Source organism: Hibiscus syriacus, unplaced genomic scaffold (genome assembly GCF_006381635.1).
Source record: "Hibiscus syriacus cultivar Baekdansim isolate YM2019G1 unplaced genomic scaffold, ASM638163v2 tig00116997_pilon, whole genome shotgun sequence".
NCBI classification, from domain to species: domain Eukaryota; kingdom Viridiplantae; phylum Streptophyta; class Magnoliopsida; order Malvales; family Malvaceae; genus Hibiscus; species Hibiscus syriacus.
The window spans coordinates 5,817,558-5,838,371 of record NW_024063513.1 but is presented as its reverse complement, the minus strand read 5'-3'; the positions used below and the strand labels follow the sequence as shown (position 1 = coordinate 5,838,371).

Genomic DNA, 20,814 nt, shown 5'->3' with positions numbered 1-20,814 from the left:
ACGCGAAACCAAAATCGCATTGCGATTTTCATTTCGCGTTGCGATTCTCTCGTTGCGATTTTCATTTCGCGTTGCGATTCTCTCGTTGCGATTGTCATCTCGCGTTGCGATTCTCTCGTTGCGATTTTCATTTCAACCAAAAGACAAAACAGTGTTGCAAATTTTAGTTTAAAGAATAAACTACTACTTTTTATGTTTATTGTTTTTGGTATATCTTCACAGTGTAGTTTTTGGTATATCTAACTTGGTATTTATTGTTTTTGTAGAAATTTTTTTCGGCTCAATTGACCTTGAGAAATAAAGTCAGCCTGGCCACTACAATTGCAAAGAAGCTTTCACCTGCTCAAAGACAATTGTTTGAGGAAACCTGCTTCGGGCCATGGCTGAGAGTACAGCATCCGGGTGGAGATGCTAATTTGACCCATTTGTGGCTTCAGACCATGACATCAAATCTACCCGACAGTATACAACGTGGTGAGGAAGAGATATGGTTTCATTTTCCACCAGCGTATACTTGCTTTGGGCGGAAGGAGTTCTGCTTAATCACTGGTCTACGATTCGGACACGATGATGTAGGCCGGTACACTCGTCATATCGCCCGCCCATCATGGTTATCCCGGGTTTTTCCGGATGAGTCAATGGAGAAGCCGAACCTACATGTCGACGACCTGAAGAAATTATTTAATAAGAAAGCTGGTTTCACTCGGATGGAAGACGTCGATGTTGTCCGAGTATGCCTTCTACTACTTGTGTATGCCGGCTTTTTAGGCAGAGAGGCCAGACAACCTATTCATCGGGAGCTAATAATATTGGTAGAGGACCTGAATGCATGGAATCTGTTTCCGTGGGGTTCGTATATATGGAAAGCTACCTGGACTAAGTTGTCGTCTGCCTTTGATGACCGCAAAAGTTTGCGGGGCGATGGGTCCAAATACACTTTGTCAGGCTTTGTTTGGGCCTTTAAGGTAAGAATTTCTATATAATGTTTCTAAAATTATAATTAATTATTTAACAATTACTAATTTTGTTATTATATTGTTTGTAGATTTGGATATTCGAGGCTTTCCCCAGCATGCGTACATATGCAATAAAACGTCAAATGATATTCCCAGGGCTATTTCCTGGAAGAGGAAAACTCTGTTGGATTGGGAAGACTTAATACCATATGCCACAATAAATAATGTAAGTTAACACAAATACTTTCATATAATATATAAACAAGTTATTAATAGTAGACGTTTAACTTTGTTTGAGTTTTTATATTTTAGGAGGCCAACATTCCATTACAAAGACTGACACCCACGGAGGAAGAGCTTGCCACTGATTGGTGGCAAGCTAGTCAGAATTTTTTTGATGGCACGGATGATGAGCAGCATCCACTTCCTCCAATTCGAGAGCCATCACCTCACCTAGAGCCATCACCCGATCGACCCGACTATACATCTCTAGAACGAGAGCCATCACCTATCCCGTCACATCATCGAGCCTCTTCTCCACCATCACCTCATGATAGGCGACCGGCAAAGATGCCACGACTCCTATCTCCCTGTTCTCCACCTCCACCTCAACGGGATGAGTCAAGGGAGTTACGTGATGAGGTCAATGCCTTGCGTGAGGAGATCGGTACTCTACGCGATAACGATGGTGCATGGCGTGTGGAGGTGTCAACTTTACGTGGTGAGGTTGCCGCTCTACGTGAGATGATAGTATCGTTGCAGAATGAGGTTCATACTCTACGCAACGAGGTAAGTTTAAGATTTTCCATATTTAACTTAATGATAAATTTACTCGTAATTTCACTTAGATTAGCCATTTCACTTAGATTGCTTAGTAAATTTGTTCGGTTGCTGCCAATTCTGCTAAACTGTGTATTTTTAACACTGTGAAATAGTATTTGTCTTTGTTTTGTCTTTTGGTTGAAAGTAAATTTGTTCGGTTGCTGCCAATTCTGCTAAACTGTGTATTCTTTAACACTGTGAAATATATTTGTCTTTGTTTTGTCTTTTGGTTGAAAGTAAATTTGTTCGGTTGCTGCCAATTCTGCTAAACTGTGTATTCTTTAACACTGTGAAATAGTATTTGTCTTTGTTTTGTCTTTTGGTTGAAAGTAAATTTGTTCGGTTGCTGCCAATTCTGCTAAACTGTGTATTCTTTAACACTGTGAAATAGTATTTGTCTTTGTTTGTCTTTTGGTTGAAAGTAAATTTGTTCGGTTGCTGCCAATTCTGCTAAACTGTGTATTCTTTAACACTGTGAAATAGTATTTGTCTTTGTTTTGTCTTTTGGTTGAAAGTAAATTTATCCATTCAAGTTTCAATTTGCAGAAGAAGAAATAGTTTACTTTCGCAACACGAAACTTAAATCGCAACGCGAAACCAAAATCGCAACGCGAAATGAAAATCGCAACGACAGAATCGCAATGCGAAATGAAAATCGCAACGACAAGATCGCAACGCGAAACCAAAATCGCATTGCGATTTTCATTTCGCGTTGCGATTCTTTCGTTGCGATTTTCATTTCGCATTGCGATTCTGTCGTTGCGATTTTCATTTCGCGTTGCGATTTTGGTTTCGCGTTGCGATTTTAAGTTTCGTGTTGCGAAAGTAAACTATTTCTTCTTCTGCAAATTGAAACTTGAATGGATTGCATTACTTCAACCAATAGACAAATCAAAGACAAATACTAACTTCAGGGTATTAGTTTGAAACATTTTTCTTTGTTATCTGATGCATTTTGTGAACTATGATAGAATAATGACTTGGGTGAATACAATGCAAGTTTGAAACATATTTGTCTTTGTTTTCACTGTTTAAATATCATGTCTGTTTATTACTGATTTTTGTATTTAATTATTTAGCGGCCCGATAGAGTGGATGCTTTACGTCGGGTTATGCTTGCACGACGGAGTTCACGCATCAGACAGCGTGCACGTGCTATTAAGTCTCCGTACACCCCAATAGTGCGAAGACACCGCAAGAAGAAGCCCGACTCGCCTGTCATCCCTCAAGAGTCCACTCCTATCGTTGAAGAGGCCCCCCATATCATTCCTCGAGAGTCCCCTCCCACCGTTCAAGAGGCAACTGTCATCGTTGAAGAGGTCCCTCCCACCATTCCAGAGCCCGATTCACATGGGGTAATATATCGAAGTATTGAGAAACCCCCACCGGTTCCGGACATGATGGATGAGAGTTGGCTCTCGTATGAGTTACCGGCCAGTACCATACCGGTATCTGAAGAGGAGAGGGAACAACTACCGGACACAATTTTGGATAACACCCTTTGGGCTAAGACCGCAGTTGATTTTTATCTACATGAGCGGAGCAAGGGGTGTTTCACTGACATATGCAAGCTCACCGATGATATCTTTTTGTTGCTTGAACGGCCTTGGTGGGGCGTATTATTAGGGGTCGAAGACAATGGCTATTTCGATGGGGGGTAAGTCTTATATTTTTCTTATATTTCAATTTGATTAATTTTTTTTTTAAATTTATGTAAGTCACTAATATATGTCTTTTTTTGTAAAACAGCATATCGATGCGTGGGTGACACGTCTTCTAATAATAGAAAACTTAAGAAAAATAAAAATATACGATATACAATAATGCCGACGTCTTTTCACGCCGTTCACTTGAAGAATGCACGAGATGAATCATTTGATTTGGGCAATGGACAAACTAAACTTTATCCTGCATGGTGGGAGGTCGATAAGGTTAGTATTTATTTTAGATTGAGTTTAAAGGTTTTATGAAATAAGTGCGCAAATGAATGAATTATTACTTATGATTGCAGGTGTTTATCCCTGTTTTGGAACGTAAACATTGGATTCTCGTCGAGCTTCAGCTCCCATCCCTTAAGACAATAGTGTATGACAGCATGATAAATTACATATCATTGGCTGATTTAAGAGATGTTATTAAGGGATGGAGCTCTCATTTGGCTAAATTCTTGGATGCGATCAATTATTGGACTCGTTCTGGAAACAAGAAGCCAAAGAAGCTCAATATTACAGTTATTAGAGACGAGACCGCGCCACAACAAACGAGCGGAGCCAGAGGAGATTGTGGTCCTCTCGTATGCTTGGCGTTGGAGCGTTTGACGACGGGAAGCATCAAGTATCTACCTCCCACCGATAGAGATAAAGCTGCAGTAGGCTTGTGGTTTCGGCATTATATGGCTAAATCGATATATACGAGACGCTGCCTACCTGCATCCGCGTTATAAAAATGTCCATAAACAATTGGTAAGTTTATATACTTATAAATGAAAATGTTTGGTTAAGTAATTAGAATTCAATAATTTGCGTAGAAAGTGTTGTTTGAACAAATGTTTGGTTTCTGCAGGTTAATCTCAGAAGTGAACTGCGTGAAAATGATGTCGAGCTGCAAAAGTTGATTCAATAGTTTAATTGATTGTTTTTGATTGTTTAATTGATTTGTAAAAGTTGATTCAATTTTTGATTGTTTAATTGATTTGTAAAAGATGATTTGTAAAAGTTGATTTGTGTAATTGATGCGAACATAATTCTTATTCTTATTTGTGCTTGTTTAATTGATTGAAATGTAATGGTTGATTTTGTTGATTTCAATCTGCATTATGTTGAAGGCAAAAATGACTATCGCAATGCGAAATGAAAATCGCAATGCGAAATGAAAATCGCAACGAGAGAATCGCAATGCGAAATGAAAATCGCAATGCGGAAATGAAAATCGCAATGCGTTTATAATTTCGCATTGCGATTATCTCGTTGCGATTTTCATTTCGCATTGCGATTTTCATTTCGCATTGCGATTCTTTCGTTGCGATTTTCATTTCGCATTGCGATTTTCATTTCGCATTGCGATTTTCATTTCGTATTGCGATTTTAATTTCGCATTGCGATTATGTCTGTTCGATTTTCATTTCGCATTGCGATTTTCATTTCGCATTGCGATTCTCTCGTTGCGATTTTCATTTCGCATTGCGATTTTCATTTCGCATTGCGATTCTCACGTTGCGATTTTCATTTCCGCATTGCGATTTTCATGTTGGGATTTTCATTTCGCGTTGCGATTGTATTTTCCGTGTTGCGATAGTCAAATGCATGCCTAATAGTGATAACAACTGAATAACAAGAGTTGGTTAAGTCAAAATGGTTGGCCTGAGTCATTAATTCAACTGAAAATGTTAAAAGTTCACACATAAAATCCACATAATACAACGTTTGCATATGAGCTTTTGATGGCAACGTTTACATAATACACATAAAATGTTAAATGTTAAAACGTTTACATAATACAACTGAATAACAACGTTTACATAATACAAAGTTCACACCATATGAGCTTTGGATTTTGATGAGGATCCATATTTTGGTAGAGGAAAAGATGATTTTGATGGCACTGGTGATCCACATGTCAACCTTGTATGACCACTTTCCTTGCACCGACTACATGTCGATCTCTTCTTCTCTTCACCCTTAGACGGTATACGATCGTGACTTTTTGGTCGGCCAGGTAGCCTTCTGTCCATGGCTGGTGGCAAAACTGTTTGTAAGTCATCTGGTATGTCCCACTCAGAAGGATGTGGAATAGGGTAGACAATCTCGGCATAAGTCTGTCGATAAACTTCTGTAGTGTAGCAATCCATAGCGTATGCGCTTGAATCATCTTGGTTTAAATGAAGAGCAACTTTTATAACATGGCCACACGGATAACCAGATGTTTGCCATTTCATACAACTACACGTCTTTGCATTTAGATCGACTAGCCCATTTAAGTTATTATCCAGTACTTGAAACAAAGTGTTTGAACATGGTTCAACTCTCCATGATGTTGACTTCACAACACGTTTCGTTATCTTTTTTTCAGTCCATGGTGTAACACGATGTTCCAATGTTCCTGTAAATTTAAATAAACAATACTTAGTAAAATATATAAATATGATAAGTTACGAATTCAAAGAAATAATACCTGCATGGTTTCTTTTCTTGTAGTACCACTGTTGAATAGAGGCTCGAAAAAACTCCATTAACATAGTAATGGGTAATTTCCGGGAATGACGACTTAGAGCGTTGATTGATTCTGCACTATTAGACGTCATGAAACCATATCTTGCTCCAAGTTGATGTACTCTTGACCATCTTTCAAACCCGACATCTTCTAGTGTTTGAGCACACTGAGGTAAAACACGTCTTAAACAATTTATATGCTTATTGAAATCCACTTCCCGATAAGCTTTTACAGCCTTCCAGTATGTCCATTTGTGCTTTTTTATACCAGCAGACCTTGATTTTAGATTTCTATACAAATGAACACCACAAAGTCCATGAAAAGCATCTGGGAAACACCTTCTAACAGCGTTGTCAATTGAGTTTGCCCTATCGGATATGATTGTCAGATTGCTAATAGGACCTATGCAATCCCTAAGATGCCCCATAAACCATGTCCATGAATCAGAGGTTTCAGATTTGCCAACCCCGTAAGCTATTGGCAATATCCCATTGTTAGCATCCATGGCTACTGCTAATAAGTTTACTCCAAGGTATCGACCTTTCAAATGTGCTCCGTCAACTATAATAACTGGGCGCATGCAAGTAATAAACGAACGAATCTACAAAATAATATACACAAGAAATATAATCATTTAAATGTGAAATGCATGTAACTAACAAAAATGAGTCAACAAAATTATATTGATTTACTAACCGTAGCACCAATGGCGATAAACAGCAACTCAAAGCGTCCATCTCTATCTGTTTTGATATGAGTTACCGACCCAGGATTTTTCAGCTTTAAATTGTGACAATAAGCCGGCAGTTGGGCAAACGATGCTTCTGGCGACCCCCTCAACAATTCCAAGGCATAACATTTGGCTCTCCAAGCTTGAGAATATGATATACTAATCTTGAACCGAGCATTCATGTCAGTCATAATTTCATGTCCCCGATATACCCTGCCATTCAAAAACATTAACTCAGCCAGAAAACCACCCAACACCTTTTTGTTTGCCTGTCTATGGTGAGGAAAAACTTGGGTTCTTGAACATGTATGTTTATCAATAAAAGTCCTAACTTGAAACATTTTGCAATCTTTTATTCTCTTTGCAATCATACGCCACGTACAGTTTTTGTCAATCATACACCTTGTTTCGAAACGATCTTTGCTTGATTTGTTAACTTTTAGTTGATAGCCATCTTCCACACATTTCGTATATAAAGCTATCTTCAAGTCTTCCTTTGTATCAAAACAATCATCTTTCTTGATACGAAAAACTTTTGTGTAACAATCAACTGCTTTCTTTATCAACTCTTCTTCCGGTATCTGAAGTAATTCTGGCATATTCCAGTTATACGCCCGTGGCATTTTCTTTTCTTCGGGGACTTTTTCTTCTTCTTTTTCTTCTTCAGGATTATATGAATTACAGAATGGATGTTCAACATGTTCATTCACAGTCGTAACTTCCTCCTCATTATCATCAACATTACATTCTTCGGCAACGGCTGTTTCATCATCAAAATTCGGGTATTGACCAATATCAATATCATTACACGCATGGTCTGTTCTTCTTCTGAAACATCATCAAAATCCGTGTATTGACCAATATCAAAGTCCGGATATTGACCAAGACCAAATTTCGAATACTGACTAGTACTCACAATTTTTTCTGTTGGCTCATCATCGTCTAACTGGTCAATACGAAAACCGGAATTTGGTGCTGAAAGTTGATTGGGATTTGGATTAGAGAAAGGTTGTGGGTTTTGAGAAAAACTTAGTTGATTACTACCCGCTACTGACCCAACAATACTACTTCTAGGTTCAACAACATACAATGTAACATCATCTTGTGAAACACTAATGTAAGCAATGAATCGTTCAACATCTTCATTGTCGGTTAACAAATAAACTTTACCATTTCTCTGATAAGATAGCCTAAATCCACTTAGGGGCTCTAAATTCAATTTATTTGAAACACGTAGCATTAGAGTTTCATAAGTTAACTTTTGTAAAGACAATTTTAGTTGAAGATTTATGGGTAAAGGCATATATTGTAAAACACCATTAACATTATCCCATGACCCTCCAAAACACAAATCTATCCAAACATGATCAACATTAGATGATTTCATGGTTGTAACTAAACAAACGAGATGCGAAACTAAGACCTGTTGCCGGATGGGGAAGGATGTCGTTGGATATAGGAACGGATGTCGCCGGAGAGAGTGATAGATGGAGATGGAATGAGTTGCGATTTAGGGATTTAGTTTATGATTTCAGTGTTATATACCCAAAATTTCAGTGTTGTGATTTACAGATTCTCGTTGCGATTTACGGATTATCGTTGCGATTTACAGATTCTCGTTGCGATTTACGGATTATCGTTGCGATTTACGGATACGCGTTGCGATTTACGGATTATCGTTGCGATTTACGGATACGCGTTGCGATTTACGGATACGCATTGCGATTTACGGATACGCGTTGCGATTTACGGATACACGTTGCGGTTTACGGATACGCGTTGCGATTTACGGATACGCGTTGCGATATACGGATACGCATTGCGATTTACCCATACGCGTTGCGATTTACGGATACACGTTGCGATTTACGGATACGCGTTGCGATTTATGTGTTCGCGTTGCGATTTTCATATTCGCGTTGCGATTATGGAAAATCGCAATGCGAATTTGTACTATCGCATCGCGATTTTCAAGAATCGCGTTGCGATTCTGGAAACTGATTTGCGATTCTGGGGATCGCGTTGCGATTTTTATTTCGCGTTGCGATTTTGTTGGTCATTTTGGCAAATCCAAAAAAAGTTGGTTAAAATCGTATATTATAACTTTTTTTTGGTCACTGAGGCGATTTTCTCTATTATATATTTGATCTTCAATACTTATACATTCAATCAATGTGGTCATAATTTTAATTTTATTCAATAAATTAACTATTCAATCGAAAGATAACATGTTTCAACGTATGATCATAACACGGGTGAACTCTTGATTAGAGGTTTTTTAATCAATTTTAATTTATTGCCCTCTCCTTATTGGGTAGAAAATAAAATAAAGATAATTTGCGTTTGATGGGGGTTTAAACCCAGGTCTCTTAACTAGAAGAATATCACCAAATCCACTAGACCAAATGCTTCATTTGATTAAGTATTGCAACAAACTATATTTATCTTATAATATTGTTAATGATAGAAAAATAAAGGAATAAAATCATTCAAATGATGATTTCAATCTAGACCAATTATAAAATATAAGAGAATATAAATCAATTAAACAAATATTTTTTTTTATAAAATAGATTATATGTACTATAAACCGTATTTAAGAGGTTTTAAAATTTAAAGTAAAATTATTATTCTTACATTTCTAAATTAAAGTCAATATTTTTATACTAAATTTATTATTTTTAAATTTTTAAATTAAAGTCAATATTTTACCATTAACAATTAAGAGTTGCCACATGTCAAATGCGACACATTTCATGATCATATGTGACACACTTGATTAGATCATTCATTTATTAAATAAAAGTAAAAGTATGACCAAATTGATTGAATGAACAAGTATCAACAATAAAAAGTATAATTATATCAATTTTGTTAACTGTCACGTAAATATTTTCATTAAATGTTAACAACAAGTGACTATACTGGAATCAATTAAATAGTTAAGTGGTCATATTAACTCAATTTTGAAAATAGTGGTCATATTAACACCTACCTCATGGTTGAGTGGTCATTCATATAGTTTACGAAAAAAACATATCCAATTATAATTCTTTTATTTATTTTTTATAGAAAGTCGCAAGTTTTATTAAAAATAGAAAATATGCAATTAAAATAAAGATTTACAAGTTACTGAAAGACCACCGACAAATAACAAATTAGAGTCGAGTGAAGTGAGAAAACTATCAACGAACGTAAAACGCATATTCAAATTAATATGAGGGACCAAAGCAGGAAAGATCAACATGATAACAAATAAGTGTCATCTTGATCAGTCGTGACAATGTTAAATTCAACCATGAGAAAAAAAGATAAACGAAAACAATGGCAAAAAAAAATTACTAAAAGACAGAGATAAACGTGTTACAAAGACAAAAATAAACATGTCACAAAGATAAAGTAATCCTATTAAAAACTAAAAAAGAAACAAAGAAAAAAGACAACAGATGATTGACAACCAATATCTAAGCTGATGTCGCAACTGACTAAACAATATCAAAGAAGAAAAAAATAATTTGATCTATAAAAAACGACACAAATTATAAAGGAAAAAAAAGGGGAGAGGGTGAAAGGAGATAGTGGCTAGGGTTTTATTTTTAAATAATTTATATTGATGCGTGTAAATGGAAACCTAAGTTCTCTTTCTTTTTATCCAATATAATTTTTCTCTTATTTTTGTGACGTTTTTTTTTCTTTTGATTTTTATTTAATCAGTGACAATATTATTCTTAATATTGATTGCGATCACAAGTGATTATTATATTTATTGTTCTTTATCATATTATGTCATTTGTTTTTCTTTTTTCTCTTGAGTTTTTAATTTAAAATAAGAATATTTATCCACATGAGATGTTTTTTTTACTCTTGTGACACATTTCTTATGACTTTTGGTAAGTTTTCCGCATACCTCAACAGTCGTGTTGGTGCTTGCATAAAGATTCTCACATTTGTTTTCTGATTAGTTTGTTGGATGTCACATACTGTCAGATTTTTTATTTTTGGTAAAATGTTATTTGTCGATATAATCAGAATTGTGTAGCGAAGCAGTCTGTCAAGTTATTTGATTCGCTCAACACTCTTTTATAACTTCGTAAAGCGTCTAATTCGGCATAGACAATGAATTTTATAAAGGTTATTTGGTTCTTTTGATATTAAACGTTATTCTCAACAGAAGATTATGTTTTTTTATCTTTAGATTTAATATTTTTGTTTTATGTATAAATTTTTTCTGTGACTATTGTCTCTTATAACATTAATATGTGTCATTATTTAATTAAAAAAAATAAAAAATATAGATAATAACATTTTAATTAGATAATAACATATATCATTAATAATATATATTATATTATCATCATAATTATCCAAAAAAAATATAGATATTATAACATTAACATGTGTCATTATTTAATTGAAAAAAGAAAAAGTGTTAATGGAAAAAACCAGTCCTCATCCAATAGCAGATGCACTTATAGTTGAAAGTGGGTATGTGCCCAACGTAAAATCTGTATTTTCTTAAGTTAGTCACATATTTTATAGATGATACTTACCTTAAAATTTTATTATGTTCATCATGAAATCTAAATTTTTTTCGATTAGTGATATATTTATTAATAGTTTCTATCCTAAAATTTTATTTATACTTCTCTCATTTAAATTATTTTATCATTACCATATACGTATCTACGCTCAAATATTTTTTCAGAACGGCCACGGCCTCAGCCCAAATTTTCATAAAATACAGACAGGAAAGAAAAAGAATAAAAAGGGCCGGAAAATGACAAGAAGAATCTAGCTGTTAAGCTCTGCAAAACCACCATTGGGCATTGGCTTGCATCACTTCACACATACAAAACAACTTTTAATTTTATAATATTAAGCAAACAACAAATACTATAATATCTTAATCAGATCTCTAAAACCACTCCATTATTTATTTTTGAAGTATTTGGTTTCAGTTGTCACCAACTTACCAATTTTTTTTTTTGAAGAGGAAATGCTGAAATGATTTATGAATTGACAAAAAACCAGAAAATAAAGAAACAAGAGAAGTTGCTTTCATGGTGTAACCACCGCTGCTGGTTTTTGGCAAGTCCAAAGCTCTGCTCTGCTTTCTTCTTTGGTCTCGCTCATTTCATTCCATGTGAACTTTTCTTTTTCTCTTTCAATACGCTTTGTCTTTTTGTTGTTGGCGTTTCCTCCTACAACTTACCGTCCGCAAGAGATTTTGTCTCTTTCCATTTTCTTTCCTTTTTGGCTCAATCATTTATGAGGGTCACTGCTGTAATCGATACTTGTTTGTGGATTTCCATTTCTGTTTTATCATATTGTAACTGTTCAATAACTGGCTTCCATTACGGTTTAAATGCAATTGCATCTGTTTATTTTGTTTGATCCAATCCATTTTCCTCCAGCTGTTGACATCCAAATCGTAGGCTGTTATTTCCTTGGAGAAGATGCTGTGTCCTTGCTCAGGTGAAAAGTTCGAGTTTGAAGACGCTCCACAGTCGCCGGAGTCCTTAGCAACCAGAGATTTCTCTGCCAGTGGACTTTCATCTTGGACCGGAGTCTGGGAATCGAAGCTTGATGCTGTTCGAGTGGATGAAGTTGAATCCACTCTCAAAGAAGCTCTCTCCTTAAATTATGAGTTGGGCAAGAGCTTTTATTTGCCATAAATCAATCTGTTCTTCCAACCCATCATTTGCAAGATAATTTGTTTTGTTTTTCGGACGGATTTGAAGGAAGCAAGGGCGCTGTTGGGGAGGCTAGAGTATCAAAGAGGGAATTTTGATGCAGCGCTTCAGGTTTTTCAGGGTATTGACATCAAAAGTTTGACACCAAGGATGACTATGACTATTGTTGAGAGAACCCGGCAACGCAAACCACGGTCCAAAGGTGACGTTATCCCTCCTACTGTGATGTCAATGCATTCAGTGAGCTTACTTCTGGAAGCCATTTTATTGAAAGCAAAATCGTAGGAGGAACTTGGGTATATTACAGGTATTTCTAGTTTCTCCCTACAAGGAACTTACATAATTGGTTTGCTTCACAATAGACTGCTTACTTCTTAGGAAGTACTGATCTTACAATCTTATGATTCCCTGAGCATGTCTGGATCAAGATGAGCGATGTTTTAGTGTAGTTTCTATTGTTCTTGGACAGTTCAAATTTGGTCGTTGAAGATCAAGGATTTTAAAAATGGCATTGCCCTTGTTGGTGGATGGCTTATATATATATCCATGGAATTGTTGTTAGAATGTAGGCTTTAAATGGTTTTGATGCTTGTGTTTTCTACATTTATCAGAGGCTGCAAAGGATTGCAACTTATTTTAGACGTGGTTGAGGCGGCACTGCCTAATGGAATGCTTGAGGGAATTGCAGAAGATTGCAAGCTACAAGAAATATTTCACAAAGCATTGGAATTGCTCCCTAATCTATGGATTAAGGTAGGTTATTGTCACAGTTGGAGAAGGTAGGCGAGAGGGAGAAGACGAAGGGCGAGAGAAGAGTATCGAAGAAGAATTGGGAGAATTGGGGGAAATGAAGAAACAAGGGTTAGGGATTGAGATTGAATGGGGAAGCAATTACCTGAAAGAGGAGCACGTGAGGCGCACGGGGATTATTAAATCACCAAACCGATTGATCCAGTAGATTCAAATGCTGGGTCCAGGAGATCCAAGTGATACACGGGTGGCCCAATAAAGCCCAAGTCCTGTGGAGATAACATAATTGGTTAGCAAGGACAGGCCAACTGGCATAACAGATTCTCTATTTGCTTGTATGTAAATAAAACAACAATGTAATGGAAAAAGGGGTTATGAAATGAATGATGAACTTTCCTTTTCTCTAAATTCTCTCTTCTTCTATCCTCTCTATTCTCGTAATCTTCTCTATTTCTCTTCAATCCATAACAAATTGGTATCGAGAGCCTGAATTTTCCTGGCCATTGAAGTTGTAATGCCAAAGAAAAACCAGACAATGACTGAATCATCAGATTTTGCAGCACTACAGAAACAATTGGAGGAATTGACTACTTTGGTTAAGCAGTCTCAAGATGAAACTAAGATTCCTAAGTGGTGGGAAAATCAAGAGGAGCGTATCACTGCCTTGGAGTCTAGAATGGCTACAAATCAAGGATACGTGGAAGAGCTTTTGAGGATTTTGACTGGTCGAAAAAGAGATCAAAATCAGCCTGAGGAGGAACAGGTACAGACCCCTAATTCATATAATATGAGTGGAAAGCAAGCTGTACAGGTTACAGTGATTAATGATAAAAATAGGTTTACTTATAAACCTGATGAGCCTGGAATTTTAAAATCTAAGCCAATGGAGTTGCTTGCTCATATAACTAGTTTTAAAAATGATAATCAAGTGGGGGAGAACAGCGCTGTTAAGAACAATACAATGGGCTTAGATGTGGATGGAAGAGGCACAGGGGGGTCTTTTAATACTTCAGGGAGTATGTTGCACAGACCTAAAATCGAGCTACCTTTTTTTGAAGGTAGTAATCCAAGAGGTTGGATACATAAATGTCTTAAGTACTTTTCACTATGTAATATTGCTGAGGAACAAAGAGTACAAGTAGCTACAATGTACTTAACAGGAAAAACAGAAATTTGGTTTGATGGCTATATTATGCAAAAACACCATGTTACATGGCATGAGTTTGAAGCAGACCTATGTCATAGGTTCTGTAATAAGGCCTTTGCTGATATAGTGGAAGAGTTTACTAAATTAGTTCAGAAAGGGTCTGTGGAAGAGTATCAAGATAGATTTGAAGAATTACAACCTCACATGCTTTTACAGAACCCTACTCTAGGTGAGGAATTCTTTGTCTCTTTGTTTATCAGTGGATTAAGGGATGACATTAAACATAGGGTCAAAGCCCTAGATCCTAAGAAACTGTCTGAAGCATATAGGCAAGCTAAATTGTATGAATTGTCTGTTGAATTTGAAAGTAAAAGATTGAGGCCAGTCTTTAGAAACCCATCCTATACAAATTCCCTACCTAATTCTAAGCCAAATCAGTTACCAATTCCACAAAAGAGTTCAACCACTTTGCAACCAAAACAGAATTTACTGGAGTACAGAAGGCAAAATAATTTGTGCTTTAAGTGTGGTGAGAAATTTGTCCCAGGCCACCAGTGTAAAATTAAACAATTAAACATGATGATTGAAGATGAGATTGTTCTTCCTTCAGATATTGTACCTACTGATTCAGAACAGCCAGTCCTACAGGAAGAAGAGAGCCTAGAAATATCTATGAATGTTATCACTGGGTGTATTGGATATAATACACTAAGAATTCAGGGCAGTATCCAAGGCAAACCATTGAACATTCTAATTGACAGTGGCAGTACTCACAGTTTTCTAACACCACAGTGGGGTGAAGCTGGTATACAGGTGAATACACCTTACCCTTTAGCTATTACAGTGGCTAATGGACAACAACTTTATAGTTCAGCAAGGTGCAATAAGGTTGAATGGCAAATGCAAGGGCACTCTTTTGTTCATGATTTCAGACTTTTACAATTGGGAGGAAGTGATATGGTATTGGGAGTAGATTGGATGAAACTATTTAGTCCAATCTTGATGGACTTCAATAAAATGACTCTTAGTTTTGTTCATCAGGATGAACAAATTGTTATACATTGTCAGCAACCATCTCAATTTTTGCAGCAAATTTCAGGGGCTTCTTTATTGAAAATGACAGCTTCAGACTCTGTTATTTTGGGACATGTGGTGTTATTATCTATGACAGAAGGTTCTAACCCTATTCCTACAGCTATTCGGCCTCTCTTAGAAAAATACAAGACTATTTTTGAGGAACCAAAAGGCCTTCCACCAAAAAGAAATCACGACCATGGTATTCCTCTTAAGCCAGATTCAATTCCTGTTAATCTAAGGCCCTACAGATTTCCACATAATCAGAAGGCAGAGGTTGAAAGGCAAATTGCTACTATGTTGTCTTCCTCTATTATTCAGCCTAGTAGGAGTCCATTTGCATATCCCTGCCTATTAATTAAGAAGAAAGATGGATCTTGGAGGTTCTGTGTGGATTATAGACAACTCAACAGCATGACTATTAAGGATAAATTTCCTATTCCTGTGGTGGAGGATTTATTAGATGAGTTACATGGTGTTGTTTATTTTTCAAAGATTGACCTCAGATCAGGGTATTGGCAAATCAGAATTAAAAGGGCAGACATACACAAAACTGCATTCAGAACTCATCAAGGCCACTATGAATTTAAGGTAATGCCTTTTGGCTTTACTAATGCCCCTGCTACTTTTCAGACATTAATGAATGAATTATTTAGTTCATTCCTTAGAAAATTTGTGTTGGTGTTTTTTGATGACATTTTAGTCTACAGTAGTTCTATGGCAGCTCATATTGCTCATTTACAGAAAGTTTTAGAGGTGTTACAGGCTAATCAATTATTTGCAAAGTTCTCCAAATGTTTTTTTGGACAAAACCAAGTGGAATACTTTGGACATATTATTTCAGCTGCAGGAGTTGCTATTGATCCTAGTAAAGTGGAAGCAATGAAGAATTGGCCTCTTCCTAAATCCTTAAAATCTTTGAGGGGATTTTTAGGATTAACAGGCTATTACAGGAGATTTATTAAAGACTACGGTGCTATCAGCAAGCCACTGACACAGATGCTTAAAACAGACAACTTTCAATGGACTAGTGCAGCTGTAACTGCCTTTGAAGAACTTAAAAGAGCTATGAGTAGTGCTCCAGTTTTAGCTCTCCCAGATTTTTCCAAGAATTTTTGCTTGGAAACAGATGCAAGCTCAGGTGGTATAGGTGTTGTCTTATCTCAAAATGGCAGACCTATTGCTTATTTAAGCAAGGCTCTTAGTCCTAGAAATTCTAGCCTTTCTATTTATGAAAGAGAGTATCTAGCTATCCTACTGGTAGTTTTTAAATGGAGACATTACTTAGAGGGAAATCCTTTTGTCATTAAAACTGACCATGAACCTCTAAAGTATCTCTTGGAACAGAAGTTGACTACTACAATTCAAAAGAAATGCCTGACTAAGCTTTTGGGTTTGGATTATACTATTCAGTATAGAAAGGGAAAATCCAATGTTGTGGCAGATGCCTTATCTAGGCAATGGGAGGATCAGGGTCAGTGTTTTGCTATGGGTACAACTGTAATTATTCCTAACTGGGTTCAAGATGTGGAGGCTAGTTATAAAGAAGATCTATTGGCTGCTGATTGGATTTCTAAATTAACTGTGAATCCTACTGTTGATATTAATTGGAGATTTTCAAAGGGCATCCTTAGATTTAAGAGTTTATATTGGAACTGCTGGAACCTTAAGACTACAGATTCTTCAGACGTTACATGATTCACCTTATGGAGGTCATTCTGGAAGTCAAGCCACTTATCAAAGAATTAGATCATATTTTTATTGGCCTAAACTTAAGGCTATGGTGGCAACCTATGTCACAGCTTGTGCAGTTTGTCAACAAACTAAGGTGGAGCATGTTTCTAAACCAGGACTGCTACAGCCACTACCTATTCCTCAACAGGCTTGGGAGGTCATCACTATGGATTTTATAGAAGGGCTGCCTACATCATTGAAGAAAAATTGTATTTTAGTAGTGGTTGATAAGTTTACTAAGTATAGTCATTTTTGGCTCTGTCACATCCTTACTCAGCAGCTGAGGTGGCTAGATTATATTTGGATCATATTTATAAGCTTCATGGACAGCCTAAATTGGCCATTTCAGACAGAGATAAGACTTTCACTAGTCTCTTTTGGAGAGAACTGATGAAACTCTTAGGAACTAAGACTCTATTTAGCACTGCCTACCATCCTGAAACTGATGGACAGACAGAGAAGGTAAATCAATGCTTAGAACAGTACCTAAGGGGTCTTTGTTTTTATCAACCCAAGCAATGGGCTAAATGGTTGCCACATGCTGAGTGGTGGTACAATACCACCTACCACACTGCCTTAAAGTTAACACCTTTTCAGGCTCTCTATGGCTACAAGGCTCCTACAATGCTTTGGCATACAGAGACTAATGTACATGCAGTAGCAGAATTAATGCGTAGCAGGGAAGAAATCAAACAATTGGTCAAAGTCCAGTTAGAGCAAGCCAGTAATAGAATGAAACAGAAAGCAGACAAAAACAGGTCAGAACGAGTTTTTCAAGTTGGAGATTTAGTTTACTTGAAGTTGCAACCGTATCGACAATCTTCTCTTGCCCTGCGAAAACATTTAAAATTGGCAGCAAGGTGTTATGGTCCTTATAAAATTATTTATAAAATTGGAGAAGTAGCCTATAAATTGGACTTACCAGATACCTCGCGTTTGCACCCAGTCTTTCATGTTAGCTTATTGAAGAAGCATGTTGGAGACATAGCAACAACTTCAGCTGATCCTCCTGATATTGATGCTGAAGGTCAGTTCAAAATCGAACCTAGTAGAATATTGGGCAGAAGGATTATTAATAGACAGAATAAACCAGTTACACAGTTATTGGTTCGTTGGACTAACCTGGACGAGACGCACGACTCATGGGGCGGGTATTGTCACAGTTGGAGAAGGTAGGCGAGAGGGAGAAGACGAAGGGCGAGAAAAGAGTATCGAAGAAGAATTGAGAGAATTGGGGGAAATGAAGAAACAAGGGTTAGGGATTAAGATTGAATGGGGAAGTAATTACCTGAAAGAGGAGCACGTGAGGCACACGGGGATTATTAAATCACCAAACCGGTTGATCCAGCAGATTCAGATGCTGGGTCCAGGAGATCCAAGTGATACACGGGTGGCCCAGTAAAGCCCAAGTCCTGTGGAGATAACAGAATTGGTTAGCAAGGACAGGCCAGCTGGCATAACAGATTATCTATTTGCTTGTATGTAAATAAAACAGCAATGTAATGGAAAAAGGGGTTATGAAATGAATGATGAACTTTCCTTTCCTCTAAATTCTCTCTTCTTCTATCCTCTCTATTCTCGTAATCTTCTCTATTTCTCTTCAATCCATAACAGTTATCTCGATGAAGCTATAACTGCGTATCGTCGGGCTTTAGTCAAGCCATGGAATTTGGATCCCCAGAGGTTAGCAAGCGTACAAAAAGATTTGGGCTTTAGTCAAACCGTGGAATTTGGTGTTGAAACAACCCTCCCACCTCACTTATCTGTATGGGGCTCAACTACACCGAATAGTAATACAGAGGAAGCAATTCTTATCCTTCTAACATTTATGCAAAAAGTGGTATTTGGAGAAATAAAGTGGGATGCAGAAATTATGGATCATCTCGCTTTTGCTCTCTCAGTTACTGAGCAGTTTGAATTACTAGCAGAACATGGGGAGCAGGCCCCTCCGGGCATATATGAAAGAGCTGAGAGGTGGTATTTTCTTGCTCTTTGTTATGCTGCTGCTGGCCAGAATGAGGTGGCATTGATGATTGAACTTGTTAAAGAAAGTTTCTGGCCTGTCCGAAGCAAAGCACGAACCTCATATCCTTGCTTTATTGTTTGGTGCTTATATATCTTCTCAAGATGCAAAGCATGCTCATCATGGAATAACTTTTGCTCGTAATGTGATCAAATTGACAGATGAAGTGAATGGACAAGTCACGGTTCAAGCCCATAAGTTCCTTGGCATTTGCTATGGGAATGCCGCTAGAAGTTCCATATCAGATTCTGAAAGAACTCTCTTCGAGAAAGAATCCTTGACCTCTCTTAACTATGCTTCTCTCAGCATGAAGGAAGACCCAGAAGTGATGCTTGACCTCAGTTTGGAAAATGTAGCCTTCGACAATGCAATGAAGTATTCTAGCATGGTGGCTGAAAACTCGGGAAGAGGATGGAAGTTATTAGCATTGATACTTTCTGCTGACAGGCGGTCCAAAGATGCTGAAACAATACTTGAGTTTGCTTTAGATGAAGCCAGTAGGATGGATCGGTTAGAACTTCTTAGTTTGAAAGCTGTACTTCAGATTGCTCGGGAACAGCCCAAGCAATCAATTGAAACTTACCAAACCTTGCTGTCTCTGGTTCAAGCACAAAGAGAAGCACAGTCTAATAAATAACTCTAATAGTTCTGATACAGAGGTACGAGTTCTTTGGCCTCAAACAGTAGCATGCCTATGTTCATGCGTTTGCAGATTATGCTTGTAATTAACTTAAAATACTGGCTAGTTTGACACTGTTGTTCTGTGATCTTTTCTCTTTAAACAAGAGTAAGAGAAAAACCTACCTAAGGGTGAAAGCAAAACGTTTTCCACCATTGTTCTGATGTCTTCTGCAGACTGCAGCTGAAAGAAATATGGAAATGGCTGCCTGGCAAGATCTAGCTACAATTTATACCAAATTTGGTTCGTAGCCTGATGCAGAAATATGTTTAGACAAAGCTAAGTCAATTGAACTTTATTCACCCAAAAGTTGGCTTACAACAGGTACAAATCCATCTATCACTGCATGTTTGTTTATGCGGTTCCTTTTTAATTTCAAAGGTGTTTGTTTTGCAGGTTTGTTATTTGAAGCCCAATCACTTTATAAAGAGGCCCTGGTATCATTCTCAGTCTCACTGTCAATGGAACCAGATTACGTACCCAGCATTGTTTCAACAGCTGCATTACTCAGGCAATCTGGTGGTCAATCAGTTCCAATCGCAAGAAGCTTCCTAATGAATGCTCTTCGATTAGATCCTACAAATCATGATGCATGGATGAACCTTGGATTGATTGCAAAAATGGATGGTTCGTTGCGACTAGCAGCGGACTTTTTTCAAGCAGCCTATGAGTTGAGGCTATCAGCTCCTGTTGAAGCTTTCACATGATGGTGGAATTTGATTAGTTAGCCATGATGGGATTTTGACTAGTTTTTATCAAAATGTATAGCAGCCTCTTAATTTTTAGCTTCAGCTTTTTTCTGATCAATACCGAAATTCTTATTAAGTCACAGGTTTCTCTCCATTACGAAATTCTTTTTATTTCATAGAAGCTGAATCCAGGCCACAAATAAAAGTCTACAGGGGCAGAAAATTACCGGGGAGGGAATGGAATCTGTAAAGGTAATCAAGAAGTTAGATACGTTGAGGTTGATATATTGAACAAAGCAAACATGTAA

General features: G+C 37.0%; 1 long non-coding RNA gene and 1 pseudogene across 1 annotated transcript; one reads left to right on the top strand and one right to left on the bottom strand.

Annotated features, from left to right (window-relative positions):
• Positions 1 to 527: 527 nt before the first annotated feature.
• Positions 528 to 20,215, bottom strand: LOC120194194. The gene is made up of 3 exons (XR_005522952.1): positions 19,996 to 20,215; positions 15,925 to 15,934; positions 528 to 538 (listed from the first exon to the last, which is right to left on the bottom strand). It is a non-coding gene; the product is annotated as an uncharacterized LOC120194194 (long non-coding RNA).
• LOC120194191 lies at positions 11,574 to 20,646 on the top strand (annotated as a pseudogene).
• Positions 20,647 to 20,814: the final 168 nt, after the last annotated feature.